This window comes from Camelus ferus, chromosome 4 (genome assembly GCF_009834535.1).
Source record: "Camelus ferus isolate YT-003-E chromosome 4, BCGSAC_Cfer_1.0, whole genome shotgun sequence".
NCBI classification, from domain to species: domain Eukaryota; kingdom Metazoa; phylum Chordata; class Mammalia; order Artiodactyla; family Camelidae; genus Camelus; species Camelus ferus.
Window position 1 is genome coordinate 11293993 of NC_045699.1, and position 23436 is coordinate 11317428.

Here is a 23436-nt window from a genome sequence, read left to right on the forward strand (position 1 = left end):
GAAACAATGCTATTCAGTAAAATGTTTTGATCTGAGAGGGCTCTCTCTCTCAATATTATTTTGAATTAATAGATACTAGTATCATATATACTAGTTCAGAAACGTGATGTGACAATTAATTTGTTTTACTGGAGCTGAGGGAGTGGTTAACCACCATTCTTCCCAGAGAAATAATCCTATCTTCCTTTACAAAGTATAGGTTTTTGGGATTTTAGTTTGTCTGTTTTCAGGTTGTAAAAGCAACGCAGGAATGCTGCAGGCCAGGCAGAAATACGGTATTACAAAGAACAAGTACAAATTCCCTGCCTGCCTGCCTTCCACCAGACTCCACTGCCCAGAACCGGCTACTGTTAATAGTTTGGTATGTCTGTCTTGCAAACCTTCATCAGGTTATGTTTGTATGTCATTTCTAGCTGGGACTTGTGTTGACAGAACAAGAAGCGAAGGAAACGATACAGTGAGGGATCCCACCTACCAGACACCAGCATGCGGGACACTGGGTTCTGGCAGGGGCTGAGGAAGGGCCATTCACAGGGACACACCCCTCTGAAAGTGGAAAGGGAAAGAGCCCCAAGACTGGGGAGTCCTAGTCCAATAAACTCAAGGCTGCACAACCACAAACAGAAATGAACATGGACGAGACGAAGGCCAAAACATGCCTCCCAGTTCTTCTGGAAATCGCTTCTCCACCACTTGGAAATGCTCCTACAACAACCCTCCCCCCTGCCCCTGCTCCGACCCCCCCCACGGCATGGGCTCCCCACGGGCATCTCTCTGAACACACAGGTCCTGTGTGCCACATCACTGCTGCGACCTGGGTGCACACACAGCTCAGCTCTGCAGGCACGGAAACAACCAAAGGCATCTGAGAGCCTTGCTGGTTTTCAAGAGGCCAGCTGGGCTCACCATCTCTTAAATGGGACCTATCACTTGGTTTCCAGAGTGAGGTCAAGCTTGCTCACAACTACTAGATGTTAACACCACCGGTGCATGGGGTGGCTCCCATTCACAGGAAGAATCACAAACAAGAAATAGGCCCAGTCACTTAAGCCTCTGAAGCATTTCCCACAACAGTGGTTCTCAAAGTGTGGGACAGGGGACTCTAGGGACCCACAAGGTCAAAACCAGTTTCATAATGGCAAGGTGCTCTTTGCCATTTTCACTCTCACGTTTTCAGAGGTATACGGTAGAGTTTTTCAGAGGCTGTCTGACATGTAATACTGCAACAGACTGAATGCAGAAGCAGATACGAGAATCTAGCTGCTGTCTATTAAACCTGACATTAAAAGAGATCTGCAAAAAATAGAATACAGTGCCAGTCAGTAACATTCTGTTTTGAAAAGTATGGTTATTTTCACAAAAATATGTTAATGTATAATAGGTCCACCATTATTTTTAAGTGAATTACTACATACAGAAAAAACTTCTGAGTTTTAGTTATACATGGTAAATATTCAAACAGATAATCCCCCCTACACACACACAAAAAGCTCCTTAGTGTACTAACTTTTAAGAGCGTAAAGGGATTCCTGAGGCTTCCCAAAAGTTTGTCCCCGACTCCTAACCCCCATCCCCGCAACACACACACACACACACACACACACACACACACACACTCTCTCCCTCCCCCCTCCCCACACACAACACACACACACACACACACACAGGTGAGGAGTGTTACGTATGCTGCAGGAGAGAAGTGCCCTTCTGATGTGCTGGCTGAGTGAGGAAAGGCAGCGCGTGCTCCTTCCTGATCTCTGAATCTATTAGTATGGGCTCTGTGCCCAAACCTCCTACCCAGGGTCCCTTCCCCCTCACCCCATTTTCCCCTTGCCACTTGCTGTGGATTCCCGATCTGTCCCCACCACTGAGGATTTCTCTTATCTGGCCACCCCCGGGCCGGCGAGGACTCCCGGGTGAGGCCCGCACGCCCTCCTCGGGGTGAGGACTCCCAGGTCAGCCGCCCCGAACAGCCTCAGGGAGGGCTGCCCCGGCGGCCGGCACAGGCTCGGCAAAGGAGAGCCGTTTCCAGTCCCCGGACCCTGTCCTCGGCGCAGCACAGACTGGAGACAGGGCGGAGGATTCGGTTCTCGGAAACTAGTCCCCGACTCTCCCCTCGGCCTTCCCTGGACGCCCCCTCCGCCCGGTCCCGGGCTGTCCTGTGCACGGCAGCCCGGCTCCAGGAAGGTGCCGGGGGGGAGCGGCGGACTGGCACCCACCCCGCCGGGGCCTGGGCGGTCGACCATCCGGCCCGGGGACGTCGGCCGGGCCGCGTCGTACTCACCGCGGACTGCACGGCGGGCTCTGACCGGAGGCCGGGAAGCAGGCTGCGGGGCGCGCTCCCGTGCGCTGCTCGGCTCCAGCCGCCGCCTCCGCGCTCCTCCCACACTGTCGCCCTGGGGTCCACCGGCCGAGGGGCGGAGCCGGGGTGGGGCCGGGCGGGGGGCGGGGGCGCTGGGCCCGAGCCGCCAGGGGCCGCGGCCGAGGGGGCGGGGCGAGGTCTGCGGGCGGGAGGGAGCAGCTCGGGGTCAGCCGCCGGAAGCCGCCCGACGCCGCCTCGGGCCGGTCCTCCCCGCGGCCCGGGGCCTGCGACGCGCTCCCTCTGGGGCGTGGAAGGTGACCGCTCAGCTCGCGCTCTAGGAAATGAGCCGGAGGGGCGGGGAAGAAATGCTGCTTGTAAAAGTGACTGGCCCGTCACGGTGGAGGCTTCACTATCTGACACCCCGGTACGTGCGGCCACCTCCCCTGCCTCCCCGCTGCCCCCTAATTCCCTGTGAGGAGAGCCGAGCGAGCTGACCGGACCCCACCGCTCCCACGGTTACGAGTGCAGAGTTCACGTGTTTAATTTTTTTTTTTAACGTGTAACAACACTTCCTAATTGAAGACTGTTCACCCGTCAGAAGTCAGAAATGGCCGAGTTGGCACTGAGTAGGCCTTCATCTCACCTGCTTTTGATAGGTTGTTTGGAGTTGTGCCCGCTCAAGCAAATGTGAGTGCTGAGACCTTTCTAGATGAAAGGTGAGTTTTCCTGCCCAATTCAGATGGCGAGTTATTGTAGTTTTCTGTCTCGAGTATCTGAATAAGCAGCTTATAAGACAAATAACTAATAGCTAATACTGATACCGACTGCTGCCAGTTACCACAGCCCTGCTCTGTTCAGAGCCCTCTGGATCTTTATATAAATTATTTAGTTCAGCTCTTCCAGTTGCCCCATGAAGTGAGGGAGATGATCCTATTTTGCAGGCATGAAATATTGCTAACAGGGCTTCCATTTTTAGGCTTGTCTGATTCCCAAGCCCACGCTTTTCTCATCATACTACACTGTAGGCCACCTTAGTTATATTTAATGTTTAAATATAAACGGTTATATTTAGTTTTGAAGAAGCTATTTACTACACTTGCAATGTAGGAGAAGACTTTCTTTCCACCCACTTCCTAAAGTCCTTCCACTCACATTCAGTGAACAAACTCCTTGAGTGCCCCCACTGCCAGAGGGTCACCACAAACCCTGAAAAATAGTAACACTGGGGTCCCCTGAGAAGTTAGGGGGAGTGCAGGGAAGGCTGAGGGGTAGAGAGAAAACACATCCAGCTAAATTTTGATTCTTCTGAGGCAGCCCTTCGGAAAGCAGAATTTCTTAGTGTTGAGTGATAACATATGTATAAAATGAGAAGTGATAATCCTTGACAGAAAAGAATTAAATCCAAGCTATAAAAGGAATTGATTTATTGGTAAACACTCTGGCCAGAAGCATGAAGGAAATAGTTCCCACATCACTCTGCTCTTTTGCTCTTGGAAATATCACCAGTGATTTGCACATCCAGTGTCCTCTCTTCTGTTCTTGCCCTTGCTCACTGCTCTGTGGTATTTGGCACTGGCGACAAATCTTTCGTTGAAATTTTAACCTCCTTTTGGCTTTTGAGCCCTCCGCTCTCATGATTCGCCTCTTGTCTCTTTGATCCCTCTTTCTTAGGCTTTTTCACTGTACTTTTCCTCCTCTCATCTTACACGTAACTCCACACACGCATGGGTTCTTCTTTGTTTATTTTTTCTCTACATGAACCCCTTGCCACCTGCAGCTGAAGCCCGCTCTGTCTCTGTCCTTGACCTTAACACTCTCAGATCTCCACACCGTTGGTGACAGCCGCTCCTGGGGCATCACCACCTGGGTGTTCCCAAGGCACTGGACATTCTTCAGGTGTACAGTGGCAGTGCAGATCTACTCTAGCCATCTGTCTGCCCTACCAACCCATCGTTGGTTCCTCATCCTGAATCCCACATCCTGAGTTTGGATTTCATGGTGTATTGAGAGAGCTAAACATTTAAGGAGGTTTGAACGGTATCACTTTGCTCATACAAGGTTCACCTGATACATAGTTCTGTCATGATCAAAAGATTCTGCAAGTGGTCCAGAAGAGTGGGTAGACTTTAAGGCCCTTCTGAGAGGAAGCCACCCAGGGGTGGTAACTGCTCAGGCACCGTGGGTCTGCTGCAGGGGCCAGTGGCAGGAGGAAGGGCCTTCAGAGAGGTAATAGTACTGTTCTATTAGCCTTAACTGCCAGAAGCTTCTGTGACTATAAAAAGAATCATGAGGATTTGGTCGGAGACATGTTAAGCTCTGAGCAATGCCTCATTATGCTCCACACTGACTTCAGTTACTTGTATAAACTGGGCCATCCTAAAAACTAGAGCCCATGAACTTTGTATCATGCTTTATAATTCATAATGCACTTGCATACATAATATCTAATAGAAAGGAAGAAGTGTAAGAGAAGGGCAGCCTAGCATAGCGGTTCTCAAGCCTCGAGGTTCACTGAAGACACACATTCCTATACTGCACTCTTAGAGACGCTGAGTGTGAGGGTCTCACCACGCATTGAGAAACACCGGTGGTGGTTCCCAAACTGGGTGTTTCTTAGAATCACTAGAGGGCACTTATTAAAAATACAGTCTCCTGAGTCCCCACTTCCTAGAATGTCTGATTCAGTAGGTCAGGGGTGGGATCTGTGCTTAGAGTCCAAGGAATCTAAATACTACAGGAGATGCTGCCTGAGCATGTCCACAGATTGCCATCAGGGAGCTGCTCCTGAAAATACTTACTCCATGAACCGGGGACCATGTCGGTTTGTTCATCACCCCTAACTCAGAGCCTGGAGCCCAGAAGGTGCTCAGTACATCTGTTGATTAACTTACTGTGTGTTTCTTTCTGTCCCCTACTTTGCTGGCCTGCGTGCTGTTTAGTGTTCTCTAGCGTGACCCAGAGGGGAGATAACTGTATGACAATGAATGAAGTAAAGGTGGTCCCTCCTGAACTTCCTGTTGGAGAGGACTCTGGAATGCCTAAGTGCATCACTGGCTGTACATCTTCCTCATGGCAGAGGAAGTTTGAAATAAATGTTTTCTGTTCCTCTTTTTAAAAATGCTCCATTCGTAACAAGGAAAGGCAGTTTTTAGGCTTATCTTGGCCTCGCACAAATATCCAACTGCCACCCCCTTCCCTGCCTGTCTTAATTTTTTGCGCTCTGTCTTATCACCTAAGTGCCTGAATTCCTGAGCTGCCTCCCCAGGAACCAGGATCCTCTAGACACCTGCTTTACAATTAAGCAGTGTTCCCCATAACAGCTCAACGTGATGAAATGTCCCATTGAATCTTCACAACAACACTTCCAGACTGATGATGTTGTTGCCATTTCACTGATAAGGAGACTGAGAGTCAGAGTGTTTATATACCTTGCTTCAGATCACGTAACTCGTAAATGGTGATGCTGGGGCTTGAACAAAGGCTGGTCCAACTCCAGAGCTGGGGGTTTACACTCTATGCCATCAAGTATAATTTTATCTAAGTGAAATCTTTGGATACTCTGAGGTTAGAAGTCATTGATTCTTTGCAGAAAAGAGCAACTTAAATGTTCAGGGAGGGAGCTTTATTACTAGATGGTCTAGAATACCTATTCACTTATTTTCAGGGCCCTATTCACCCTAGCATGTCCACAGATTGGTGAACACCTGTTCATTTATTTTATTCTCCCTGATGGTAGATCTTTGCTGCAGCCATGTACTTGAAGTGCACACAGACAAAGATGCTCCCCATCCTGGAGATGGAGGTGCTGGAAATCGGGAGCAGAACTGTCACCGTTCCGAGGCTGCTGCTACTGAGTTAATATCTTTTTTTTCCAGAAAATGATTTGATAATGAGTATTTTTTACTGACTCTTGGGGTATTGCCAATGATTCAGCTGCCTGGTCTGCTATCTGATTTGCTACTTGGAAGACTACAGACTCATACGTTAAACAACCCTGGCACCTGAGGTGGGGACACTTTAGACCCAAGATATACAAGGGTGGAGGCGATTAATAGTCTCTTTGTCGCCTAGGTCCAACACTGCCACTGGAGTCAAGTGGCAACTGCAGCTGACATTCTGTGGACATGTCTGACCCTGAATTGTTCTCCTGTACCTGATGCCATCAATAGCAGCCCTCGACATGGACCCCCTTTAAACAGGTATGAACCTCATTTCATTCTGACATACATTTACATGCTTCTGTGGTGCTTGAGAGGTCTTGATTTATGCCATGTATGGAAAAGGGGGCTACAACCACTCAGTGACACTGACCGTGTGACTTAGCCAAACCAATGTAAGGCTGATCCAAATCAAATTTAATGAGAAATCCTGGTAGGAATTACCTGTGCCTGTTTGGGTTTTATGTTTGCGTGTGGCTGGAAGTGGGCCATAGAATCTCTCTCCATTGGGGATGGAGGTGGTTTTCTGGCCCATCTGTTGCTTTCTGTAATTATCAGGCACCGACACCAAAGACCAGCAGGTCAGTGTAAACTCCCTTGCGTGGGTGGTAATGGATAATGGACTGGCCTTAGACTAGGCCACATCCTGACTGGCTGGCATATTTGAAGTCAGTACTGCACGTTACCTTCATCTTGTTATTTGGAGTCCAGTTGGTAGTAGCCTTAATTAAATGCTGTATAAGACCAATTGAACAGATTCAGTTCTAGCCTTCGTTGTTCAAATGAATCAGAGTGGCCAGCAGAGTGGCATACTTCTGCAAAAGTTTGCCGGAAGCCAGGACGTGGGGACAACAGATGGAGTGATGGGGAAGGTGACTGCCATGTGCCCTGAGCATCCCTGCACACTCTTGCTGGGTGTGGCAGGAACGCAAGCTCCTGACTGCACTTTACCCACGCCATTCCTCAGGCTGCTGTTTACAGTGAGCAGCTTTGAGTGTTGAGTTATAGAAAGTGAGACGTTGGCTTCAAAATTATTGGGTGGGGTGGAGGGAATTGAGTGAGGAAACAATATCATCTAAGAATTAAAAATTGTCGAGTCTGAGTCATGGGTGCAGGTAGGTTCAAAGTGCAGGCTTTCTTACTTACGCTTCCCATAAACATGGTAGATCCCCAAACTCAGTGTTCCTTGTTTGCAGCACAAACTCAGTATGTGTATTACATCCTTCTGAGCCCCTCCATGTCACTCTATAATTATAAAGTCTTGGGCAGTATTCTTTCTTCTATATCCTCACTCAGTTCTTCCTCACGCCTGATAATTGTGAAGCAAATACCTGATTTTGTACAATTTCATGTATTACAGATTTTGTTTTAAAAATGTAACTGCAGTATCATCACACAACAAAGTTAAAAATAATTCCCAAATATAAAATATCCCTTCTGTGCTCAGATTTTCCCAACAGTCTTACAACGTTTTTAAAATAACTTGTTTGTTTAAATCAGGGCCATAATCTTTTCTTTGTTAATTTACAGATGTACACTCTATTTTTTTCCTTATAGTTTGTTGAGGAAATAATTGTTTGTGTTCTACCATCTGGATTTTGCTAATTGCATCTCCATGATGTCATTTAATACGTTCTTCTGTCCCCTGCAAATAGACCCATGTATCTTGAAGCTTGATTAGATTATGCTTCCATGTTTTGCATGAGAATACTTCATCGATGATGTTGTGCACTTTTATCAGGAGGTACATCATATCTGATTGTCACTTTTTCTGGGTGAATGTGAGCAGGCATTGATGATCAGAGCCTAGACTGATTAATCACTAGGGTTTGCAAATGAAGATATTCTAATAGAATCTCTTCAAGTGGACTCCTGAGTCCTTTTGACATAATCCAGCCATCCTGGGTTGTAGCCTTGTTTTCCGGTCTAAGGGGTTCCTTACTCAATTTGTATATTTTCTTCTCGAGATCTAGAATCTGCCATTTCTCAAAAAAGCCCTGATCCCCATTAGTGGGAAATGGTACCCAGAGGCATCGTCTGGGCACTAGGGGTCCTCATTGCTGTTGCATTGGTCTTTGTAGAAACAGTGCCTTTTCAGTGGATAGAGTCTTTGTTTGTTTATAAAATACATCATTTAAAAAACTTTAATTTTATTTATGATTATGGAAATTATTTTTATGGTTTCAAAGTTGTGATACTGTGATTTGTAGTAAGAAATATATATTTGGTCTTTGTTTCTGGCAGAGCTCCTAATACCCTTGGAATTTCCTGAGGATGAGAGCTTAAAAGTGTCTTTTGTTTTGTTAATGAGGTGGCTCCTGGAGAGCACCCAAGGATGGGGACTGGTTGCCAGAGGAGCCCACCTTGTGATTATAGTTGGAGCTTTCAGTCCCACCCCTGATCTCTAGGGAGTGGTGAGTGGCTGGAGGTTGAATCTGTCACAGCCAGTGATTTAGTCAATCCTGTGTATATAATGAAGCCTCCATAAAACCCCAGAAGGTCAGGGTTTGAAGAGCTTCCAGGCTGGTGAACACGTGGAGATTTGGGCAGAGTGGTGCACCTGGAAAGGGGAATGGAAGCTCCATGCCCTTTCCCAGTGCCCTTTCCTGTGCATCATTTCCATCTGGCTGCTCCTGAGTTACAACTTTGCATTATAAACTGGTGATCTAGTAAGTAAAATGTTCCTCTGAGTTCTGTGAGCTGCTCTAGCAAATTAATTGAACCCAAAGAAGGGATTGTTGGAACCTCCAATCTATTGCTGGTTTTTCAGAAGCATAGGTGATAACCTGGCCTTGTGATGGTGTCTGAAGCTGGGGGAGGCAGTATTGTAGGATGGAGCCCTTAATCTGTGGGGTCTGATGCAGTGTCTGGATAGAGTCTGAGTTCAGTTGATTTGTAGGACACCCAGCTGGTGTTGAAGAACTGCTTGTGCGTGTGGTGACCCCCACCCCACACACACACCCAAATGTTGGAATTGTTCACCAAAACCTTTAAAAAGTCAAATCTGTAAAGCAAAGTATGGCCAGAGAAGTCTAGCTTCTATCTCAGTCTTCTTCAACCTATTCCTTCCTACCTCCAATAGGTACTCTGTATTTTTTAGTTTTGTTATTAATCAATTGAATTTAACAAAAGTGAGTATATGACTATGTTCTTATTCTTCTCTTTCTTAGACAAATAGCATCATTCAACACATTTTTCTTCCTCTTGATTTTTATTTTTTTTGCCTAACCACATATCATGGAGATCACTGCATAGCAGTTAGTATACAATGCGTTTTACCATTCCTTTATATGAGTTTATAATACCCTATTATGTGTGTGTACCGTTGGTAGACATTTTTTTCTCTAGTATTCATTATAAGTAGCACTTCAAACTCTTAGACCATATATCTTTTTGCATAGAGTACTGGAAGTGGTATTGATGGGTCAAAGGATAAATCCATGTCATTTTTATTAGATATTGCCAAATTCTTTTCTGTATCAGTTAGGTTCTGCAATGGACTGAATGTTAGTGTCCTCACCCCAAATTGCTGTGTTGAAATCTTTACCCGTCCCCATGTGATGGTGTTTGAAGTGGGGGGGAGGGGGTGTCTTTGGGAGATGATTAGGTCATGAAGGTGGAGCCCTCATGAAAGGGAGTAGTGCCCTTATAGGAAGAGACCAGAGAGCTAGCTAGGTTTCTTTTTGCCTTGTGAAGATACAGTATTAGCCCCTGTAACTTCTTCTGCAACCCAGAAGAGGACTCTCACCAGAACCCGAACACGCTAGCACCTTCATCTTGGACTTTTAGCCTCCAGAACTGAGAAATAAATGTTTGTTGTTTCAGGCATTCCATCTATGGTAACTTGTAATAGCAGCCCAAACTGACTAAGACAAGGTCAAATTTGGAAACAGAAACCACACTAGTTTTTTGAACCAAAAGAATTTAATATATGACTTGTTGGCTAGATGTAGTGCTATCAGTTGCTGAAGATAAAAAGAGAACTTTAAGGTATCAAAAAGGTAGCAGTTGTGGGAAGCTGCTTCCAGCCCTCAGCTGAGGACACATAGCAGAGAGGACCTATGGAGCCACAACTCAGACCTCTTAGGAGGTGCTGCTGCTGGACTGGTGGGTGCTTCTGAGTTTGAAATGGGGAGCCCTGTGGGCCTGGGACCCAGACCTTGAAGGAGGAGAGAGCCAGCTGATCCTGCTGTCTCTGTGGGAGACAGGGGTTTCCACGTGTGGAGGACACTGAAGACTGAATTTGGCTGGTGCCCTGGACAGATACTGCTCCCGCAGGGTGAAGCGCTGCAGGGCTGACTCCCGGGAGCTGCAAGCAGGCAGGAAGCCCCCAGGAAACAGACAGGAAGGAGCATGTCCTTTTGTCCTCCCTCTGGTGCCCCTAGTAACACATCCCAACTTAGAACCACCCGACCAAGCAGAAAGGTGGTCTGAGAGTCCCCGCCCCATCATCAAAACACAGTGCAAAAAGGATGGATTTGGAGCTGAGAGGAAGCAATTAAAAAACCCCGCAGGTAGCATCTCCGTAGGTGTGGTAGAACTGTGAAGCATCTCCACCACCAAGTGCCTTTTCACCATGGCACCAGCAACAGGATATTTTGTCAGACTTGTAGATTTTTACCATCAGCTGGTTCTTTTAAACAATGGATAATTATCATGCTTTATAAACTATTGTAAAGTATAGGAAAAGATGGAAGATATAATAGTTCTTACTGCTTTTAGGCTTATTATACATAATGGCTTTAATGATGCTTGTAAAACACTTCACAACTCTACAGAAACATAACTGATGTCACAGACTAATGGATAGCTCTGTGACCAAGGATAAAATGATTATGCAAGATGGCCTGTAGGCAAAAGTGAACAGTGGAATCTTCTGTATTTTTATCCCTTGGAAATTTAAAATTTATCCTGCTCAGATTTAAGCCTAGAACAGCTTTTGCTGTAAAATAAGGATCTTTGTTAAAAAAAGGTTTTTTTCCTTGCTTATTTTAAGATTAGCTATATAAAAGTGAACATCTAGAAAATAGCCTTGTAGGTTGTTTTCATTTCACATGTAATTTCAACATTCATATATATTTTTACGAAAATCAACTAATCATTTAAAAATTTTGTATCTTTGCTGATGAAAATAATTGTTTCTTGACTTCTCTCTAGCTAGGTGTCCCAGTCATTTAAGTATATCGAAGATCTAAATATGCTCCCTACTGGGGAAAATCACTCACAGATACATCCTCTTACATTCTAGACATATTCTCCGCTGAGTTTTGAAATCTTTGATTGAAATCTGTAAAGGTTAAGTCACCATATAAATAGCAGGGCTATTAACAATCACAAAATTAATGAGAATAATAATGAGCTCAAGCATGTAAAATGCCAGAGTTAGCATAAACATTGTAATGCCTCCGTGTATGACATTTTTGTTTTGCCATAGGGAAAAGTTCTGTGAGCTGGTTCCCTAAGTGGAGCCAATATGTTATTACTGCAGATAAACTGCTCATTATCTAAGTTGTTTTTGCAGCTTTTGGAGAAAGCAAAATGAGGTATTCTTGAAGAAGACATTTATGGCTGTGCAGTAAAATAAAAAAGTGATTTTAGACAGAGGTGAAATTAAGAACATTTCTGTACATTACTTTAATTATCATTATAAAAGTAAAACACGTTCACTGCAGAAAACTTTGAAAATATACCCATGTGCACATGTATGCGTGCACACACACACACACACACACACTCCATAAAAACTGCCCATAATCTCCACCACCCATGAATAACTTATCACTGGTAATGTATTTTGTTCTGTTGGTCTCTGTCTTATCTCAATAAGCGGGCAACACATAGCAGGAAGTTTTATGTATTGCATTTTTGTCAAAACACAATGACAAAAAATTTTCTAGGGCCATTAAAAGTTAATTGAAAACATGATTTTTGTACTCCTGCATAATAGTGCATCACACAAATAGATTGTATTTTATTTAACAATTGAGCATCCCCCATCTTTAGCTATGTAATAATTTCCTTATTTTCCTTTTATAAAGATGAACATTTTTATGCATAAAATTTTTTTTAATAGAGATACTGGGGTTGAACCCAGGACCTTGTGCATGCTAAGCATGCACTCTACTACTGAGCTATATCCCCCTTATGCATAAAATTTTGACTACATTTCTAATGATTTCCTTTGCACAAATTCCTAGAAGAATAGTTGGGCTGAAGGGTATACACATTCTTAAAATTTAAAAAATATGTTTCCATATTATCCTCTGGAAAACTTGTATTAGTTTAAATTTCCACCTTTTGAGGCAGAATAACTGTCTTTTGATCCTTCACAATGCTTGATGTTATCATTTTTGTGTGTGTGTTAACTTGATGGGAGAAATTGATAATCAGTATTTGTTAAAAATGTATATTTCTTAAATATTAATTTGTAAATGTAATTATAAGACCAAAATATTCCTGATATAGCTTTGATCAAAATTATAGTTGAAACCAGAAGCCACACATTTCAATAGCAGGAATCTTGGGGAGAAAAATAATTGTTGACATGGGTGATTTGAAAATGTAAAGCACTGAGATGGTTGTTTTATGCTATTAAGGAGATGAGGGCAAAGCTAAACACTTGATATTTTCAAAGTGTAATATTAGCCAGTACCATACTGTTTAGATTACTATAGCTTTGTAATATAGTTTGAAATCAGGAAATATGATACCTCCAGCATTGTTCTTTCTCAAGATTGCTTTGGCTATTTGGAGTTTTTTGTGGTTCCATGTTAATTTTAGAATTGCTTTTTCCATTTCTGTGAAAAATGCCATTGGAATTTTGATGAGGATTGTATTGAATCTATGGCTTACTTTTGGTAGTACGGACATTTTAACAGTATTAATTCTTCCAATACATAGATGTGGGATATTTTCCCATTTATTTATGTCTTCTTTAGTTTGTTTAATCAATGTCTTATTGTTTTATTTGCTAAGAGAGTAGGTCTTAAGTGTTTTCACCACACAAAAAAAAGAGTAACTACGTGGTGTTAGATGTGTTAATTAACTTGATTGTGGTAATAATGGTAATAATTTCTCTATATACATATGTCAGATCATCTCACTGTATAACTTAAATAGATACAATTTTTATTTGTCAATTATACCTTGATACAGCTAGAAAACATTATTTAGCTCTTTGAGAAAAAAGTATAAATATTAATAAGGGTTGGAGAATTTATTTTTTGTCATCATGAATTTGGATCTGACTAGTTCATCAGGAAGATGTTCTCCAGTGACCCACTGATCTCAACCCTTGAGATTATTTTTAAAAACCATTTTGGAGTAGAAAATTTTATTTATTTAACACCAATTATAGACATTTATATTTGAATTTTATACTATTTCACTAACTGATTATGTGTTTATTGACCTTGCTATAATTAAACAAACCATATAAAAGATTCTCTTGGAAATAAATGGGGCTGCATGGTATAAATATATGGCATTTAAAGCAGAAACATTTAAAAACCAACCATACTTTAAAAATACAGACAATAACAAGTATTGATGAGGATGTGGAGAAATTGGAACCTTCATACATTGCTGGTGGGAGTATACAGTAGTGCAAACACCTTGAAAACAGTTTGGAAATTTCTCAAAATATTAGACATACTTACCATTATGACCCAGTAGTTTTGCTGCAAGGTATATACCCAAGAGATATGAAATGAAAACATATGTCTATATAAAAATTTACACATGAATGTTTATGGAAGCATTATTTATGGTGGCCAAAAGTAGAAACAACACAAATGTCCATCAACTGATGAATGTATAAACAAAAAGTGATATATCCATTTAATGGGATATTGTTTGGAATATAAAAAGGAATGAAGTATTGATACATGTTATACTGTGGATGAATCTCGAAAACGTCATGCTAAATGAAAGAAGCCAGTGACAAAAGACCACATATTGTGTGATTCCATTTGTATGAAATGTTCAGAACAGGTAAATCCTCAACAAAATATTAGTCAGTCAAATTTATCAATATATAAAAAGGATTGTATATCCTGAAAAAAAGATATTTATCTTAGAAAAGCAAGGGTGATCAACATTTGAAGATTAACCACTGTAATTCACTGTATCAACAGACTGAGAAAAACTATATTTGCCTCAATAGATGGAGAAAAATCATCTGAAAAAATTCAACATCCATTCATAATAAAAACTTCAGCAAACTAGGAACAGAAGGGAACTTCCTCAGCCTGATAAAGGGCAGGTTCAACAAACCTACAGCTAACATCATGCTTAATGATAAAAGACTGCTTTCCCTGTAAGAACAGAAACAAGACAAGGATGTCTACTGTCATTACTTCTATTCAGTTTTGTTACAGATCCAAGCCAGTGAAATAAGCCAGGAAAGAGGCATGCAGATCTGGAAAGAAATAGCTGTATTCTATTTGTAGGTGACATGAATGACTATGAGGAGAATCCTAAAGAATTTACAAAAAGATTAGTAGAACTAACAAATAAGTTTAGCAGGATTTTAGGATACCAGGTCAATATATAAAATTCAGTTGTATTTTTACATATTAGCAACAAACAATTGGGAATTAAAGTTAAAGATCAGTACTACTTATAATAGCACAAAATTATGTAATACTTAGGCATAAATCTCAAAAAATACATGTGGGATCTGTATGCTGAAAACTACAAAACACTGATGAATGAAATCAAGGCGTAACTCAGTAAATGGAGAGCCATACAGTGTTCATGGATTTGAGGTCTCAATATAACCGGTTAGGATGTCAGTTCTTTCCAATTTGAACTGTAGATTTGATGCAGTACCAATCAAATCCAGCAGGAATTTTGTTTTGTAGAAGTTGATAAGCTGATTCTAAAATTTTCTATGATGAAAAAGCAAATGAAATAGAATATCTATAACATTTTGAAAAAGAAGAATCAAGCTGAAGCATTCACTGTGCCTGATTTCAAGATTTATTCTGAAACTATTTTAATTAAGATAATGTAGTACTGGCAAAAGAACAGACACGTAAATCAGTGCAAGAGACTAGAGAGTCTGGAAATAGACATGCATATACATATATTTATGTATCTTTTTTCAAAGACAATTGATTTTCAACAAAGATGCAAGTGCAATTTAGTGGAAAAAAGGTAAGAATAATTAGATATCCATATATAAGAAAATCAACTTCAACCCATACCTCAAATCATAGTAAAAATTACTCAAAATAGATCATATCCTTAAATCTAAAAAGACTGTAAAAGTTTCAGAGGAAAACATAGGAGAAAATATTTATGTGGGTTAGGCATAGATTTCATAGACATGACACTAAAGGCACAAAGCAAGAAAGAAAAAAACTGAGATTCCCCCCCACCTGTCACATTCTGTCACATCCCTCTTTACTTCCTTGACAGCACATAACACATATGAAAGTATCTTTTATATTTTATTATTACCTGTCAGAGAAACTACCAGGAACTTAAAAAGAAATTAACACTTTATTTTTTAGAGCCACTTTAGGTTCACAGCAAAATTGAGTGGGAGGTACAGAGTTCCTAGGTACCCTCTGTACTCACTGTTTCACTAACTAATTTGTATTTAAGATTCTTCCATGTCTTCTCATGGTTCTAAAGCTCATTTCTTTTTTGTGCTGAGTAACATTCTATTGTCTGGAATACCATAGTTTATTTAAGGATAACTTGGTTACTTCTAAGTTTTGGCAGTAACGACTAAAGCTGCTTTAAACATCTGCATGCAAGTTTTTGTGTGGACATAAGTTTTTAATTCATTTGGGTAAATATCAAGGAAGTGCAGTTGCTGAATTGTGTGATAATAATATGTTTAGTTTTGTAAGAAATTGCCAATTGGCTTCCAAAGTGGCTGTAGCATTTTACAATCCTACCCACAGTCGATAGGAGTTTCTATTGCTCCACATCCTCTCCAGCATTTGATGTTGTTTGTGTTCTAGATTTTAGTCATTTTAAAAGGTATATAGTGGTATCTCATTTTTTGTTAAGTTTGCAATTCCCTAGTGACCTATGATATTGAACATCTTTTCATGTGTTTACTTGCCATCTGTATATCTTCTTTGGTGATGTGTCTGTTCAGGTCTTTTGCCCATTTTTAATCAGATTGTTTCTTATTGTTTTCTTATTGTTGAGTTTTAAGTATTCTTTGTGTATTTTGGATTACAGTCCTTTGTCAGATGTGTCTTTTGCAAATATTTTCTCTTAGTGTGTGGCTTGTCTTCTCATTTTCTTGACATTAACTTTTACAGAGCAAAAGTTTTTAATTTTAATGAAGTCCAGCTTCTCAATTCTTTCTTTCATGGATCAGGCCTTTAGTGTTGTATGTAAAAAGTCATTGCCATGCTTAAGGTCATCTAGGTTTTCTCCTATGTTATCTTCTAGGAGTTTTATAGCTTTTATTTAACATTTAGGTCTGTGATCCATTTTGAATTAATTTTTGTGAAGGGTCTGTGCTTAGATTTTTTTTTTCTGCTTTTGAATATCTAGCTGTTTCAGCACCATTTGTTGAAAGACTATCTTTGCTCTACTGTATTGCCTTTGTTCCTTTGTCAAATATCAATTGACTATATTTATATGGGTCTATTTCTGGTTTCTCTGTTCTGTTCAATTGATCTATTTGTCTATTCTTTCACTACTACCATACTGTCTTGATTACTGTAGTTTCATAGCAAGTCTTGAAGTCAAGTAGTCAAGTAGTCAGTCCTTTAATACTGAATTGGCTATTATTGAGTCTTTTGTCCCTCTGTATTAACTTTAAAATCAGCTTCTTGATAGCCACAAAATGTCTTGCTAAGATTTTGACTGGGATTGTGTTGAATCTATAGATCAAGTTGGGAAAGATTGACACTTTGACAATATTGAATCTTACTATCCATGAACATGGAATATCTCTCCATTTATTTTGTTCTTCTTTAATTTCTCTCATCACTGTTCATATTTTGTTAGATTTAAACCTAGGCATTTCATTTTTTTGGGTGTTAATGTAAATAGTAATTTGTTTTAAATTTCAAATTCCACTTGTTCATTGCTGGTATATAGGGAATTGATTGACTTCTATATTTTAGTTTTGTTTCCTGCAACTTTGCTGTTATGGCTTATTAGTGTTAGAATTTCTTTTGTTGTTGTTGGTTCTTTTGGGTTTTCTGCATAGACAGTCCTGTCTTCAGCAAACAGAGAGTTTTACTTCTTCCTTCCCAATCTGTATGCCTTTTATTTCCTTTCCTTGTCTTATTGAATTAGCTAAAACTTCCAATAAGGTGTTAAAAGCAGTGGAGGAGGGACATCCTTACCTTGTTCCTAATCTTAGGGGGAAATCTTTGAGTTTTTCATTATTAAGTTTTAGGTTAGCTATAGGCTTTTCTGTAGATGCTCTTCATCAACTTGAGGAAGTTCCTGTCTGTTCCTTATTTGCTAAGAGTTTTTATCCTGAATGAGTGTTGGACTTTGCTTTGTGAAAAAATGCTTTGTTTTCATATGTTGATATGCTCATGTGATTTTTCTTCTTTAGTCTGTTGATGTGATGGGTTGCATTCACTGATTTTCAAATGCTGAACGAGCTGTGCATACCTGGGGTAGTTCTCACTTGGTTGTGGTGTACCACTTCTTTTTCTTTAATGCATTGTTGAGTTTCTTTTGCTAATATTTTGTTGAGGATTTTTGCATCTATGTTCATGAGAGATATTGATCTGTAGTTTTCTTGAATGTCTTTGTCTGGTTTTCTTTTAGGATAATGCTGGCCTTGTAGAATGAGTTAGGAAGTATTTCCTCTGCTTTTATCTTGTGAAAGAGATTGTAGACAATTGGGAAAATTTCTTCCTTAAGTGTTCAGTGGAATTCACCAGTGAACGCATCTGAGTCTTACGCTTTCTGTTTTGGAAGGTTATTAATTATGTGTTTACTTTCCTTTGTAGGCATGTTCAGGTTGTCTACTTCTTTTTGTGTGAGTTTTGGCAGATATTGTCATTTGCAGAATTGGTTTGTATCACGTAGGTTATCAAATTTGTGGACATAGAGGTTCATAGTATTCCTTTATTATGTTTTCAGTGTCCATGAGAGCTATAGTGACGTCCCCTCTTTCATTTCTGATATTAGTAATTTATGTCTTCTCTCCTTTTTGCTTAGTTAGTCTGGTTAGAGGCTTATCAAAATTTTATTGATTTTTTTTCCAGAGGACCAACTTTGCGTTTTGTTGATTTTCTCTATTGACTTACTATTTTCAATTTCATTGACTTCTGTTCGAATCCTTATTATTTTTTCTTTTGATCCCATTTTCTTCTTTCTGTCTGAAATTTCAGAGGTTTCATTAAGTGTCTTATTTCTTGTTGTTTATGAACCTTTCTGCTTTTAGGTCCTCTTAAAATCTTTCTTCAGACCAGAGATTAAATTTCTGAAGGATTGGGAGGTGAAGGGACTGATGGGAAAAACCTAACAAAGCTTTTTTTTTTTCTACAACAATTATAACTATTACTAAAATCTACTATTTATTGTATTTTTACTGAGTTCTAGGTATTTCAAAAATATTTTATTAAATCCTCACAATAGTCCTACAAGGTAATTAGTATTATTTTCATGTATACATGAGGAAAGAAGGTTCCAAAGGTAAAGTAACTTGCTCAAGGCTGCACAACTTATATAAGTGGAAGGGTTGGCTTTTAAGCTCAGATCTACAGAGTAATAATATAAGAGATGTACCTACAAATAAATTCAGTGCAGCTGTATAGTCATATAGGGATTGCAACATCACAGGCATTTTGAAAACATCTTATGTTTAAAAAAATTAAGGATGATGTATTTTATTTATGAGAAAGTGGGATTGCTTTGTTAGCTTCAGGGAATGACATTTGAAGTTGGAGATTTGTTGGTGGGTGAGGAATGGTAAGACTGGTTCTGTCTCAATATTCAGGATTAGTTTATGATACATACTTATAAAATTCACTGACCCTTTTGGATGTCCATGTGTTTTGTCACTTACAAGCTGTAACAAATGGTGGGGGCAGGCAGGGTATAGCTCAGTGGTAGGGTGCGTGCTCAGCATGCATGAGGTCCTGGGTTCGATCCCCAGTACCTCCACTAAAAATAAACCTAATTACCTGCTTCTGCAAGAGAAAAACTAACAAACAAATGAGGATTGAAATGTTGTCATGTCCAGTATTTCACTGTCTTTAAATACATTTTAAAAATAATTATCACATCCTAAGTTGGTTTAGATTAAGTCTATACATAATACTTCTTCATTCTTTTATATCTTATTCTGGAAAATTTAGCTTGACTTCCTTTAGGAGATAGGGATTGTGGTCCAGGAAGCCTCTCAGCCCAGTGATAGTGCCATAAATTTAATTTCCATGGGTTTATTAGCTCCTAAAGGCAAAGAGCTTAAAACAGGGGAGATGCATTTAATTACTGACAGTGGCAACTTTTTGAGATTCTTAGTGGGGGAAAAATTTCCATAGGATAACAAGGGAACATTTGATTTTGAGATACTATTTCCAATGTTAAATTGTGCCAATAGATGGAGAAGTTGTTCCATATAAATTAGAATGCTTGGTTCCTCCAGGAGGACTAAAGAAATACAGGTTTCTGGGAAGTTGAAAATGGATTTCCTCAATAAAAATGTGAAACAGGAAAAGTCGGTTACTTATAAATTTTAATAAGACATAATTTTAACAGAGGACAATTTTATCTACATGAAAGAAAGCCTTAGTACCTGCACCATTTTTATAATTTGGCTGTAGCACTTTTAGATCTGTACATATAAATGTGTGTATGTATGTGTTTATACCTGATCTTGTACACAAAGGATTTTAAACAATATACACAATTTTGTAGGATAAAAAAGATAAAACATAACTAATTTCAAAAGTGAATCAAGGAAGAATGGAGTGAAGTGAGGGTAATAGCATGTCTTGAGTTGGGTCACAAATCTGGCCTGGAGCTTCCTAGCAGCCAGTGCTAGTAAGGAAACAGGATCAGTTGCATAATCTAGTGTCTACAACATAACACATGCCAAGTGCTAGGAGAGCCATAATAATTCTTAGTTATAATGGCACTAAGATCAGGAATTATGTCACCTGAGGACTCATGAAGAGGATACTGTGTAATGTAATAGGTATTATTCTTACATTAAGCACAATGATACTTTTCACATGACTGCTTCATTCAGTGTCAGCTGGTGGGTGGTACCACAGTGCTGTTCAGTTAGAGCTGGAGGTAGAGAAGGGTGGGAAAGCATCATGTAACTCCAGACATTCCTTGTAGTATAGCTCCCTCATTGTCTAGTTTAATTGACATATACAATTTACAATCTACCAATCCTCCATAAATACTATTTCTCTAACTGAGAGGTTTGATAAGGATGGAGAGTTGCTGTGAAGAGTAAATAATGTGTTACATGCACAACACTAGCTCTGAGTCGAGAGAGTGAGGCCTTGATAAAAGCCATTCATGACCTGCCTGGACCATGCACCACCCTCAGCCAAAGGACACACGCTACTTGCTGTGTCTGGCTCGTGTGGTTATCTTTGTGGTCTTTTACATGCAGCGGTGTATTTTTCAAAAGTCATTTGAACTGGGATAGCTTTGACATCCCCTTCCAAAAGGATTCACTTCAGCCTCACGTTTGCTCATTCATCCGGTTCCAAACCTCTCATACAAAGTTCCTGGGTCCTGTCTGAGTTTCTGGACACTCTCTTGACATCTTCCTTAGCTTGATCCTTCTCTTGCTCTGGCTGTGATGTTCCAAAGGACATTGCTGCTCTAGACCCTGAAACCCAGACCAGACTCCCACTATCCCAACCTTTCTAACACATTGCTGCCCATTTCAGATTTTCCTCTTTCCAGGAAGGAAGATTAGACCACAGCCATTAGCTTTTATGGCTTCATTCTCGGTCAACTTACTATAATTTCTCTGAGTCTGTGACATATTTCTAATATTTTCAGAGCAGCTTCTGGGACTAGAAGCTGATTTGAGAAAATTTCTTCTGGTCCATCCAGTCACCACTTGGTTTATTCCCATCCATCCTTTCTGCCTTCAGATATTGAATCATTGCAGCCTCAGGCTAGAAGTGACCAGAGGTCATTTAGTTCCCCTGCCAAATCACACAAATGCCCCCCAACATCTGGCCTCCCTCTGTTCTCCATTGTATTGATGGCAAATTCTACTAAATAGAATGTTGCAACAATTTTACATTCTATTAGCTGACGATATGCTAAGGGTGTATTTTTGCTTATATTTCTACATGCTGGTTGGGAGAATGTGCTCTGAATTCTGTTTTGTTTCCATTAACCTTTTTTCTGAGAAATTACTGACCCTGAATATTGAAATCCACAAATGGATTCTTTTAACAACTATCCTGTCAGGATGCAACCTCTGTGTATTATGTGGCTTTTCGTCTGCAAATGCTTCCTCTTAATGCATCGATTACCTTAAGAAGTATTTATTTGAGTGACTTTCCCTTCATTTGGATTTTAGGAATATTTCTATCTCGGCTGTTTTAGGAAACCTCCAGTCAGAAGAATTTACAGTTCACTTATTTTTATAGCTGGTGGCAGCTATTTAAAACTGTGATTCTCACTCCTACCTGCTTGAGATCATCCCAAATCAATGATTCTTCTCATTTTTCCATAGACTTTTGTCTTAATCCTGTGCACTCAGTCTTAAGTAAGATATGTGTATCCTGACATATTTTTGCATGCTTCTGTCATCCCTGAGAAAATCTCACCAGCTCTTTCCTAGCTCAGTGCAAAGCAGAGTTGCACCCCTGCCATTTAGCTTCCAGTGAGAGACTGAGTTGAGATAAAGCAGCCACACGCTTTTGATCTTACGCTGTTCGAACGGGAGCCCCTTTACTCCTGAGTGCAACACCTTTGTCTGTGCGATAGCCCTCCAGTGTTACCCTTAGAGGATGGGTCAGGATTGGCTCTGCTTCTAGAAAGCACACCCAGCGGGTAGCCACAGCACGAAGTCTGGGTTCGTTCATTGTTTTCAGGTGGTGCTGCCAACAACTTGGGACCCTAAAGCAGCCACCCTGTGGGGACCAGTCTCATCAGGGCTGCCCTGCCCAGTCCTCTGAGGAGATGTTCAGTGGTCAGGTCTCAGCAGATATGTAGGGTTTGTCCTCATGATATGTGCCACCTATCTTTAATTCTCTTCTTTATTTTCTATTATGGTAAAAATGAAAAACAAATACACAGAAAGACTTGTTATAATCAGCACTTAATTCCTATCAGTGAGTACGTTTCAAAAACCTTGGAATCTTGGGTGTCTATTTTCATGTGTGTGTGTGTCTGTGTGCAAACTAGGGGGTCAGCAGGGCACAGAGAAGAAAAAGGAGGTGCTGGAGACACTGGAGGGATATGGGAATATAATCAGACTGCAAAACAAATGCTTCCTTAAAGTCTTACTGGAGAGCCAGCCCAGAAGCAAAATGAATTGAATTTCAGACTGCTCCTCTCTCCCACCTCACCCTAAAATGCTTGCAGTATTCTGACTCCTAACCCTGACTTATTGGTGACAAGTGATATTAAGCAGCCTGGTTTCTAGGTAGCAGGTTGGATTGCAGTGAAATGTCTCCGGAACACCTCGGCCTTTGTCAGAAAGCTAAGAGAGCTGCCTTCAGGTGGTACCTGTAGCATTAGCAACATCATGGAGGTTTTGGTTGTATGAGGAACTGTGGGAGCTGGAAATCACCAAGGAAGAGTGCAGAGAAACACAAAGTGCTTGTGTGTGGCAGCAGCTAGGTATGGGATGAGATGGTTTCTGTCTCTTTATTATATGAAGCTGGGATTTGTCAATTTTGGTGCCATTGACTCCTTCGTGTGCCAGAAGCAGCCTTGAATGATCATGCTAGACCCAGGGGAAAAGGAAGGGAAGCTTCTCTACCAGCATGATATCTACAGAAAGTGAAGCCCAGAACCCACGAGTTAGTGGAGGAGACCTGGGTGGGGTGTGGGAGAGGTGCATTGAACAAAGGGAACAAGAGAAGAACGGAGAACAAATACTGTCTTGCAAAGACAGAAGCAGTAACTAAAACAGTGTGAAAAATAATTCAAAACAAGAGACAAAAAGCAGGAGAGAACAAGATTCAATCACTTGTTTATTAAGAGGTGGTACAAACAAGAGAAGATATGGTGAATGTGATTTCTGGTCCTGGCAAGGCCATG

General features: G+C 40.7%; 1 long non-coding RNA gene across 1 annotated transcript in view; it reads left to right on the forward strand.

The window, feature by feature from the left end:
- Window positions 1-2744: 2744 nt before the first annotated feature.
- The window catches only part of LOC116663061, a 53651-nt gene continuing 32959 nt past the window's right edge, over window positions 2745-23436 (forward strand). Inside the window, exons 1-2 of the long non-coding RNA XR_004319115.1 lie at window positions 2745-3018; window positions 6374-6501. This is a non-coding gene — a long non-coding RNA (uncharacterized LOC116663061). The remainder of the gene's footprint in view (window positions 3019-6373; window positions 6502-23436) is intronic.